The sequence below is a fragment of the Arachis ipaensis genome, chromosome B10 (assembly GCF_000816755.2).
Source record: "Arachis ipaensis cultivar K30076 chromosome B10, Araip1.1, whole genome shotgun sequence".
Lineage (NCBI taxonomy): Eukaryota > Viridiplantae > Streptophyta > Magnoliopsida > Fabales > Fabaceae > Arachis > Arachis ipaensis.
In genome coordinates, this window is record NC_029794.2 from 122,609,360 (window position 1) to 122,619,607 (window position 10,248).

Below are 10,248 nucleotides of genomic sequence, written 5' to 3' on the forward strand. Positions count from 1 at the left end.
CATAGTTTATTAGAAGATAATGTGTTACGTTAAGTGTTGTGTGTACTATAATGACATAACCAGTTAATATCACATATCATAAAATAATTAGTTAACGTATCATATCACATTAAGATACAATCAATTTGTGAGACATTAATAACCTATTACGTCATAACGTCATGTGACTGTTAACATAATACATCATCATCAATAACAAAAATATCGATTTAATTTATAATTGTATCTTTTAAAAATTAATATAATTATCAAAATTTTTCGAATACAAATTTCAAGAACGAATTATTTTTTATCGTTGAATTTGAGGATTAACCCCCTAATTATGAATTATTATTTAATACATCATTATGAATAAGTCTCCTACTAAAGGTACCTCATCAAAAATTCTTAATTATTATTGCATAAATTAATCACAATCAATTGCCAATAAATTTTAGATCATGCATTATATTATAGATTTAACTAATATGTGTCAGAAGGATTTTATTACCAATGGTTATATATGTCGTTATGATACAAATTAACTAAATTCTTGTCTTATTATCAAACCCACCTTGGCCCTCTTGGGTTAGTAAGGGCTGGCAATACTAATCTTATATTATAAGTAGATATTCAATCCGACTTGACCTATTTTGGTATAGTTGATAATCCGACTTATAGCGCGTCAGGTTGAGCATAGTGGATTGAGCAGTGGGTAGGATTGTGAATTTTACCCGACTAACTCGATCCCGAAATAAATTAAAGTATGTTGTTAAAAAAATTATACGTATATAATAAAGTTGGTAGGGATAGTGTAAACGCCGCTAAAATCGGTATATAATTAGTCAATAAATCGAATTTTCAATAGGAAAATTAAATATGCAAAACTAATATCAAAATAGGATAAAGCTCGGCAAAACGAGAATTTTGATATCACTTTCAAAAAATTTGGCCCAAAATTGAGCCGAATGGGCCGAGCCGGTTGAACCGGGCCCAAACCAGGCCCGTGGGCCCAACCAGCCCAGTATATAAATGAGCTAAAGCCCATTTTCTGCCTTAGAACACAACAGAAGCCGCGTAAATGCATGGAGAAGAAGAGAATGAATTCCAAAACCTAGCTTGATCTTCTTTCTTTAATAACTTTTGATCCGGAGCTCTGATTGACGAGCCGTTTGCGGTCACGCGTCGGGCTCGTTGAGTTCTTCAATTCTATTCAAATAAAACAGTAAGTGAATCGCTTTTTCCTAGCTCCATTTCTGCTGGTATATGAATTTCGGGTTTAAGGTTTGAGAAACTCAATTCCTTGATGATTTTCATGTTTTAGGGGTCCACTAGACTTGATTTCTTGTGGGTATTGCCCAAGGATCAGTGGGTAAAGGTAAGAGATCTTAAACCCTAATGAAATTTCTGAATTTAGGAATTTGGGTATTGAGTTGTTATATTTGGATGTGTTAATTGTGGTTTAGGTAGTGTGTATGTGAATGTTGATGCTTGTTGGAGGCTTGTTGGTGATCAAGCTTGGTTTGGGGCTGTTTGATTGAGCTTGGAGGGGCTGTAATTTTGAGTTGTGAGGCTGCCTTGGGTGAATTAAGTGATCGGCCAAGATATGGTTTAAGTTTCGCACGTTTAATATTTACGGTGTTGTGAAAACTTAGGTTAGAGGAACATAGAATAAGTTGGATTGTTTGTTGTATTTAATGATTAGCCTTGTAATGTTGTTAGAATAGATTTGTTAGTGAATTTATATATTAGAATTATGAGGTGTGAAAGTTATTAATGGTGTGCTCTTATATTTATTTATGATGGATTAGAATTAGTGTTTGTTAATAAGGATGTAGAGTTGTGTTGTGGTGGTATTGTATATGCTGTAACTAATTATGTAATGATCGGAATTGCATGAGACCAAGTTTGGGCTAAACTTGGGAATATAAGGAACTAAACTGGAAAATTTGGGACCTTTTTGTTAAATATACAATTTATGGCAAATTTTTAAAGTTAGGTTGTTAAATCTGTCGAGCAGCAGAAAAGATCAAACAGGGCAGCAACTTGTTTGTCTTGCTGTGACTTCTACGAGTTGAGTTTTGGAGCAAAACCAATTTTGTTATAAAATTTGATTAACTTGCTTTATTTCTCTAAAATTTCAGAATTTTAGGAGTTGAGGATTGGGAGCTGTGAATTTTTGAATATTGGTGGGCAAAACTGAAAAGAAACAGATTTCAGCAAGCTATGCATCAACTTCCAATGCTTGTAACTCTTAGAATTAAATAGAAATTAGGTTGCAACTAAGACACACTTATTTCTAGATGAGCTAGGGGTTCTCAAATCAAAAATTTAGCTTAATTGGAGTTTTGTAATAAAAGTTATTCCAATTGAAAGGTACTAAGCTTGTTGGTTTTTAAAACAGATTTTGTCTCATTTTTACTTAACTTCCAGGTAATGTAACTTTTTCATTAAAAATGGTATTGACTCAGAACTAAATGAGAAAGAAACCTGGATGAGTAAAGTTTAACTACATTAATTTTCAAAGTCATTGGATTTAACTTGGATTTTATATTGAATTTTGAATATCACATGCTGCTGCTGTTTTTCTGGTTTTATGCACTGCAGAGCAGTCACGGTTTTTCCTTTATTCCTGAGGATAGAAAAATCAGAAAATTATGATGTTTAGTTTATTAGAAAGCTTATTTCAATATGAACACCTGGACATAAAGTTTGTGCAATTCCGAGTTCATTTGCTATATTAGAAACAGAAAAGAAAATAGAGTGTCGAGGATGTCTTAGTGATAGTCATGAGTTCGAGAAGTTAAAGTTCAATCCTCGTGTGATGTGATTGATTTAATGTTAGAGTTGGGTTGATTTTAAGAGTATTCGATATTAAGAAGGATGAGAAGAGTTTGATAGAAAGTTTGGTCAGGACCCGGAAAGGGTAATCAAGATGAATTATAAGGGAATGACGATGAAAAATGTGAAAGGGAGGTTGTTAATAAAAGGAGTTAATATGCCATGGCTTGATGAATGATTAAATAATGATTATGACTATGAAATGGCTTATGAATAATGCTATCTGAGATACGAGTTCCCTGGGTAAGAGCCGTGGCTCGCCATCACGTGTTCCAGGTTGAATCTCGATACTCTGTTGACTCTACGTCGTAAGGGTGACCGGGCACGTATAAATTCCCGGGTATGGATAGCCCCATTGAGTGATTTTATGAAATATGAATGTGAACTCTATGCATAGACTCTTGGGATGCGCGACGGGAGACAGTCTAAGGTTTTCGGACTTGTCGGGTTGGTTGGATAACCGACAGATGGGCCCCATCAGCCATAGGACAGGCATGCATCATATGCATTTGTTTGTATTGATTGCTATGCATTTTCTGGGTATGCCTAATTGATATATATTACCCGCTATTTGTTATACTTGCTATTTGTACTATTTGATCATTACTTGTGCGTGAACTTGTTTGGTTGCTTGTTTCTGTTGCATTCTGAATGATGAAAGGATGGAGGAAACGAAGGAAATGGTTTGGTGTTAGGTTAATCTTGAACTTGAGTAAGTTAGGCAGATTTAGAATACCTACCCCTGTTTATGGCTTCTGTTTAGTACTTAAGTTGGATAAGTGAATAACGGAGTTCTAGGATTGCCTATGGCATTCTCAGGACCGTATTTCTTATGCGCGTGGCACTTTTACCATGCTGAGAACCTCCGGTTCTCATTCCATATTGTATTGTTGTTTTTCAGATGCATAAACTAGAGATATTGAGACTGATCACCTTGATATCACTTGTTTGGTGTGAATAGAAACCAAATGGCGTCTCGTGGGCTCGGTAGTGAGCGTAATCGAGGTCAAGGATGGAGAGCTAATGAAGTAACCATACCAATAGATAGTTTGACCGATATCGTGACCGCAATGACGAGTGTTGCTGCTGCCATTGGTACTGTTGCGGCCGCGACCATCCGAGTAATGGGTGGAATGGAACCACAAGCTGGAACTGGCAACAATGATGATAATGAATATGAAGGTGGACATAATGCTCCGAATACAGGGGTACCACTTAGTTATCTGGAGCAGGTTAATGTGGGTCAGACAATAGGAGAAAGCTCAAGGAGGGCTGAGGTAGCAAGAAGTAATCATCGAGAACCCTTCACAAAGAAAAAGGGAAAGATTACACCGAGGAGCTAAACTTTCAAAAAGAATCGCTTTGTCGCTTCACATTCTCAGCACTGGAGCAATGACCGAAGGAACGATAACCGTTCGGATCCGAATGCTAAAGGGAAAACTAGTACCCAACTGGATGATTTAAGGTGCCCAAGGTGCAAGAAGTACCATCCAAACAGACCGTGCAGGGCCGGATTAGGCGTATGTTACAAGTACGAGAAGTCGGGGCATATAGCTCGAGACTGTCCACACAAGAAACGCCAGGATGCAGTCGAATCCGATCTTCAGACCCGAGGTAATCATAAGCTAGCAGTTGAGTTTTTAACTACCTTGCGTATCATTAATATATGTATGATCCATTTGTGAAGCACGACAAGTTTTGATGATCGCGGAGTCCGAACCGATGGTTAGTCGAAGACTACTAGTTATTAAGATGGAGCGATACTTAACTAACTTAGATGAGTGACTAGGTTCTTAAAGGATGAGAGTCAGAATAATGCAGTAGAATCAGGGTGGTTAGACTTTTGAAGGTTAAGGATTAAGTGACGTAGTGGAAGCAGGTTGGACCATATCTAAGGAATCAGAAGTGTTGAGGGTTATGCGGAGTTATTGTTTGGAATTTAGTGACGGTGAAACTTTGAGGAAGAGGAGTAGAGCGAACACAACCTTTAGATGTTAATTGTTCAGAGGTAAGTGGAGATGAAACCAAATCTCTATACGAGAGAGTTTCTAAGACAATTCTTGAAGGTGTGTCAAAACTTCCATTCCAGAGAGAAAGCGAGTTTGCGATAGGCTTAGTATCGGAAACCGGATTAACTTCAATTGCACCACAAGTGAAGACATCATTATAACCGGTAGAATTTAGGATTGAGTGGAAGGGAGTACTAGAAGAGGGAATCACCTAACCAACTATTTCTTTGTGGGAAGCATCGGTTATGCTGGAGAAGAGGGAAGAGAACGGTAGGAAACCTTATGCAGAGAGAGTGTGCTAACGAACCTTCGCGACTCGATCTAATCCTTCTTTTGAAACCTACATTGACATTCGATTGATTCCTTAAGAGCATGACTTTTGGATACGGAAGATGAAGCAGGTAAGCGTGCACCGTCAAAAAGAGTTTTGGAGTTTTAAATTCTTGTCGACCACAAAGCCTATGATTAGTTTAATGCGCTAGAAATACACCGGTTACATAGATATCCGAATATGAAGAGAGCTTTCAAACTCCAAGAGAAGGATTAACCCTAAATCCAGTAATTAGAATACCCGAACTTATTTAACAACTCGGAATTAGTGCGATACATTACCAGAGGGGTTTAGGATACGTGTAAATACAACATTGTGAAGTGGTAACAGATGCCCTGAGTAAGAAATTTTTGGGGAAATGCTTGGATATAAATTTCGGAGAATGGAAGGCTAGATAAGTTGGAACTTTAAATTGGATATTAAGGGTATAGATAAAGGAGTCAAACTAAATCTATTGCGGTTTTAAAACATAGCAAAGACGAAATGCAGGAAGCGTGAGGGAACGATAAAGACCTACCGAGGATGTCAAAGTCTGGCAAACGAAAGGGAACTAAGAAAAGATTTATATGTTTAATGTCGAAATAGAGATTGTAAAGTCAAAGACTTAAGGAGTGCAATAACGGTGATAAGGGGCTACTAAGAGTACTGAAACCGGTTGAATCCAGAAGACACCAAGAGAGGGTTATGTGTTGAGGTCGGAAGTTGAAATAAGAAACTGTTGTTCGAAGCTTACAGGAGAAAATTTTTGAAGTTACCTTGAGATTTCTAAAACCTACCACGAATCAAAGAAGATATTTTGAGCAGACAGAAATGAAGGACGAGGTGGAAATCTATGTGATTACAAGTTTGACGTATGAGAAAGAAATGAAAGACCACCAGAAACTGTTCGAAATGCCACAACCGTCGAAGGTTCTACATTAAAGATAAAAGGGAATAGCCATTGATTTCATAATAGGTTACCGAAGACTAGGACAAAAGGTGATACTGTTAGGGAACTGTGGATCAAGCGACCAGGCCCATTTTGCCCATCGGAGTAAACCACTTATTGGGGATATCAAAGAGACTATACATCAGGGAGAAGGTGAGACTTCACAGTATGCTAAACACCTTTGAATTAACCGAAAACTGGAATGTCAAACGTCTTAGTTCCTGAATTTGACAGCCGAAACAACAGAGGAAGAGTTACGCAAATCTAAGTTAGAATTCTCACTATGACAGCCGACAAAAGAGTTAGGTGGATCTAAGAAGAAGACTTCTCAAGTTGGAAGGAAGGGGATACCTATTTTTGAAGATCACTTCAATGAACTAGAATCGGATGATCAATCAAAAACTAAAAAGCTTAATGCCTATCACATCGGACAAGTGGCGTATAGGATCGCTTTACTATCACATTGTTCGAACCTGCATGACGTGTTTCATATATCGCAGCTTCGTAAATACAATTTTGATCCTAGTCATGCCCTAAAGCCGGAATTAGTTCAAGTGAGAGAAGATCTGACGTTTTTAATAACTCTCATTAGAATTGATGATACCAGCATTAAGCGTTTACACGGGAAAGAGACTTTCTTAGTGAAAGTAGCTTGGTGTTGGGCTAGTATTGAAGAATATACCTAGGAGCTTGAGACAGAGATGAGGAAGGACTACCCACACCTCTATTCAGGTAACGCACTCTGAATTTTGAGGACAAAAATCCTAATTAGGTGGGTAGGATGTAAACCCCGCTAAAATCGGTATATAATTAGTCAATAAATCAAATTTTCAATAGGAAAATTAAATATGCAAAACAAATATCAAAATAGGATAGAGCTCGGCAAAACGAGAATTTTGATATCACTTTCGAAAAATTTGGCCCAAAATTGAGCCGAATGGGCTGAGCCGGTTGAACCGGGCCCAAATCAGGCCCGTGGGCCCAACCAGCCCAGTATATAAATGAGCTAAAGCCCATTTTCTGCCTTAGAACACAACAGAAGCAGCGTAAATGCATGGAGAAGAAGAGAATGAATTCCAAAACCTAGCTTGATCTTCTTTCTTTGATAACTTTTGATCCGGAGCTCCGATTGACGAGCCGTTTACGGCCACGCGTCGGGCTCGTTGAGTTCTTCAATTCTATTCAAATAAAACAGTAAGTGAATCGCTTTTTCCTAGCTCCATTTCTGCTGGTATATGAATTTCGGGTTTAAGGTTTGAGAAACTCAATTCCTTGATGATTTTCATGTTTTAGGGGTCCACTAGACTTGATTTCTTGTGGGTATTGCCCAAGGATCAGTGGATAAAGGTAAGAGATCTTAAACCCTAATGAAATTTCTGAATTTAAGAATTTGGGTATTGAGTTGTTAAGTTTGGATGTGTTAATTGTGGTTTAGGTAGTGTGTATGTGAATGTTGATGCTTGTTGGAGGCTTGTTGGTGATCAAGCTTGGTTTGGGGCTGTTTGATTGAGCTTGGAGGGGCTGTAATTTTGAGTTGTGAGGCTGCCTTGGGTGAATTAAGTGATCGGCCAAGGTATGATTTAAGTTTCGCACGTTTAATATTTACGGTGTTGTGAAAACTTAGATTAGAGGAACCATAGAATAAGTTGGATTGTTTGTTGTATTTAATGATTAGCTTTGTAATGTTGTTAGAATAGATTTGTTAGTGAATTTATATATTAGAATTATGAGGTGTGAAAGTTATTAATGGTGTGCTCTTATATTTATTTATGATGGATTAGAATTGGTGTTTGTTAATAAGGATGTAGAGTTGTGTTGTGGTGGTATTGTATATGCTGTAACTAATTATGTAATGATCGGAATTGCATGAGACCAAGTTTGGGCTAAACTTGGGAATATAAGGAACTAAACTGGAAAATTTGGGACCTTTTTGTTAAATATACAATTTATGGCAAATTTTTAAAATTAGGTTGTTAAATCTGTCCAGCAGCAGAAAAGATCAAACAGGGCAGCAACTTGTTTGTCTTTCTGTGACTTCTACGAGTTGAGTTTTGGAGCGAAACCAATTTTGTTATAAAATTTGATTAATTTACTTTATTTCTATAAAATTTCAGAATTTTAGGAGTTGAGGATTGGGAGCTGTGAATTTTTGAATATTGGTGGGCAAAACTGAAAAGAAACAGATTTCAGCAAGCTATGCATCAACTTCCAATGCTTGTAACTCTTAGAATTAAATAGAAATTAGGTTGCAACTAAGACACACTTATTTCTAGATGAGCTAGGGGTTCTCAAATCAAAATTTAGCTTAATTGGAGTTTTGTAATAAAAGTTATTCCAATTGAAAGGTACTAAGCTTGTTGTTTTTAAAACAGATTTTGTCTCATTTTTACTTAACTTCCAGGTAATGTAACTTTTTCATTAAAAATGGTATTGACTCAGAACTAAATGAGAAAGAAACCTGGATGAGTAAAGTTTAACTACATTAATTTTCAAAGTCATTGGATTTAACTTGGATTTTATATTGAATTTTGAATATCACATGCTGCTGCTGTTTTTCTGGTTTTATGCACTGCAGAGCAGTCACAGTTTTTCCTTTATTCCTGAGGATAGAAAAATCAGAAAATTATGATGTTTAGTTTATTAGAAATCTTATTTCAATATGAACACCTAGACATAAAGTTTGTGCAATTCCGGGTCCATTTGCTATATTAGAAACAGAAAAGAAAATAGAGTGTCGAGGATGTCTTAGTGATAGTCATGAGTTCGAGAAGTTAAAGTTCAATCCTCGTGTGATGTGATTGATTTAATGTTAGAGTTGGGTTAATTTTAAGAGTATTCGATATTAAGAAGGATGAGAAGAGTTTGATAGAAAGTTTGGTCAGGACCCGGAAAGGGTAATCAAGATGAATTATAAGGGAATGACGATGAAAAATGTGAAAGGGAGGTTGTTAATAAAAGGAGTTAATATGCCATGGCTTGATGAATGATTAAATAATGATTATGACTATGAAATGGCTTATGAATAATGCTATCTGAGATACGAGTTTCCTGGGTAAGAGCCGTGGCTCGCCATCACGTGTTCCAGGTTGAATCTCGATACTCTGTTGACCCTACGTCGTAAGGGTGACCGGGCACGTATAAATTCCCGGGTATGGATAGCCCCATTGAGTGATTTTATGAAATATGAATGTGAACTCTATGCATAGACTCTTGGGATGCGCGACGGGGGACAGTCTAAGGTTTTCGGACTTGTCGGGTTGGCTGGATAACCGACAGATGGGCCCCATCAGCCATAGGACAGGCATGCATTATATGCATTTGTTTGTATTGATTGCTATGCATTTTCTGGGTATGCCTAATTGATATATATTACCCGCTATTTGTTATGCTTGCTATTTGTACTATTTGATCATTACTTGTGCGTGAACTTGTTTGGTTGCTTGTTTCTGTTGCATTCTGAATGATGAAAGGATGGAAGAAACGGAGGAAATGGTTTGGTGTTAGGTTAAGCTTGAACTTGAGTAAGTTAGGCAGATTTAGAATACCTACCCCTGTTTATGGCTTCTATTTAGTACTTAAGTTGGATAAGTGAATAATGGAGTTCTTGGATTGCCTATGGCATTCTCAGGACCGTATTTCTTATGCGCGTGGCACTTTTACCATGCTGAGAACCTCCGGTTCTCATTCCATATTGTATTGTTGTTTTTCAGATGCAGGTCGAGAGGCTCCTCGCTAGACGTCTGGATCTTGGGAAGCGAAGTAGTCCTTGGGTGTATTTTGGTGTTTTTGGTTGTATATATGTATATATTTGTTTAGCTTACTCTTCAAGTAACTTGTGTATGCTGCTCCTCTTAGAGGTTGAGGGAGAGATAGGAGTTTATTTTGGTATTTTGGTATATTTTGGGGATACCTATAATAAGAATTTAAAGTATTTAAACCCACAAATAAAATTAAGGTATAGTCTAAATTTTGTCTTTGTCTTTTTCCAAAAATAAAATCAACTATTTAAGTAAAGTAATTAATTTGAAAAAAGTTTATGATTTTATTTGGTTAACATTAATTAGATGATTGGCTATTCCCCGTTAATTAAGATTTAGATTTAAATTTGACCAAAAGATATTTTATCAAATATATTTTTTCTTGCATAAAAAATTTTATAA

The 10,248-nt window shown here is 36.7% G+C and overlaps 2 long non-coding RNA genes across 2 annotated transcripts; both read left to right on the forward strand.

Moving 5' to 3' along the window:
• LOC107622185 lies at nt 1,138-1,581 on the forward strand. Its single transcript, XR_001616119.2, has 3 exons — nt 1,138-1,204; nt 1,304-1,357; nt 1,446-1,581. It is a non-coding gene; the product is annotated as an uncharacterized LOC107622185 (long non-coding RNA).
• On the forward strand, nt 7,112-9,874 carry LOC110267534. The gene is made up of 3 exons (XR_002355267.1): nt 7,112-7,435; nt 7,524-7,661; nt 9,799-9,874. It is a non-coding gene; the product is annotated as an uncharacterized LOC110267534 (long non-coding RNA).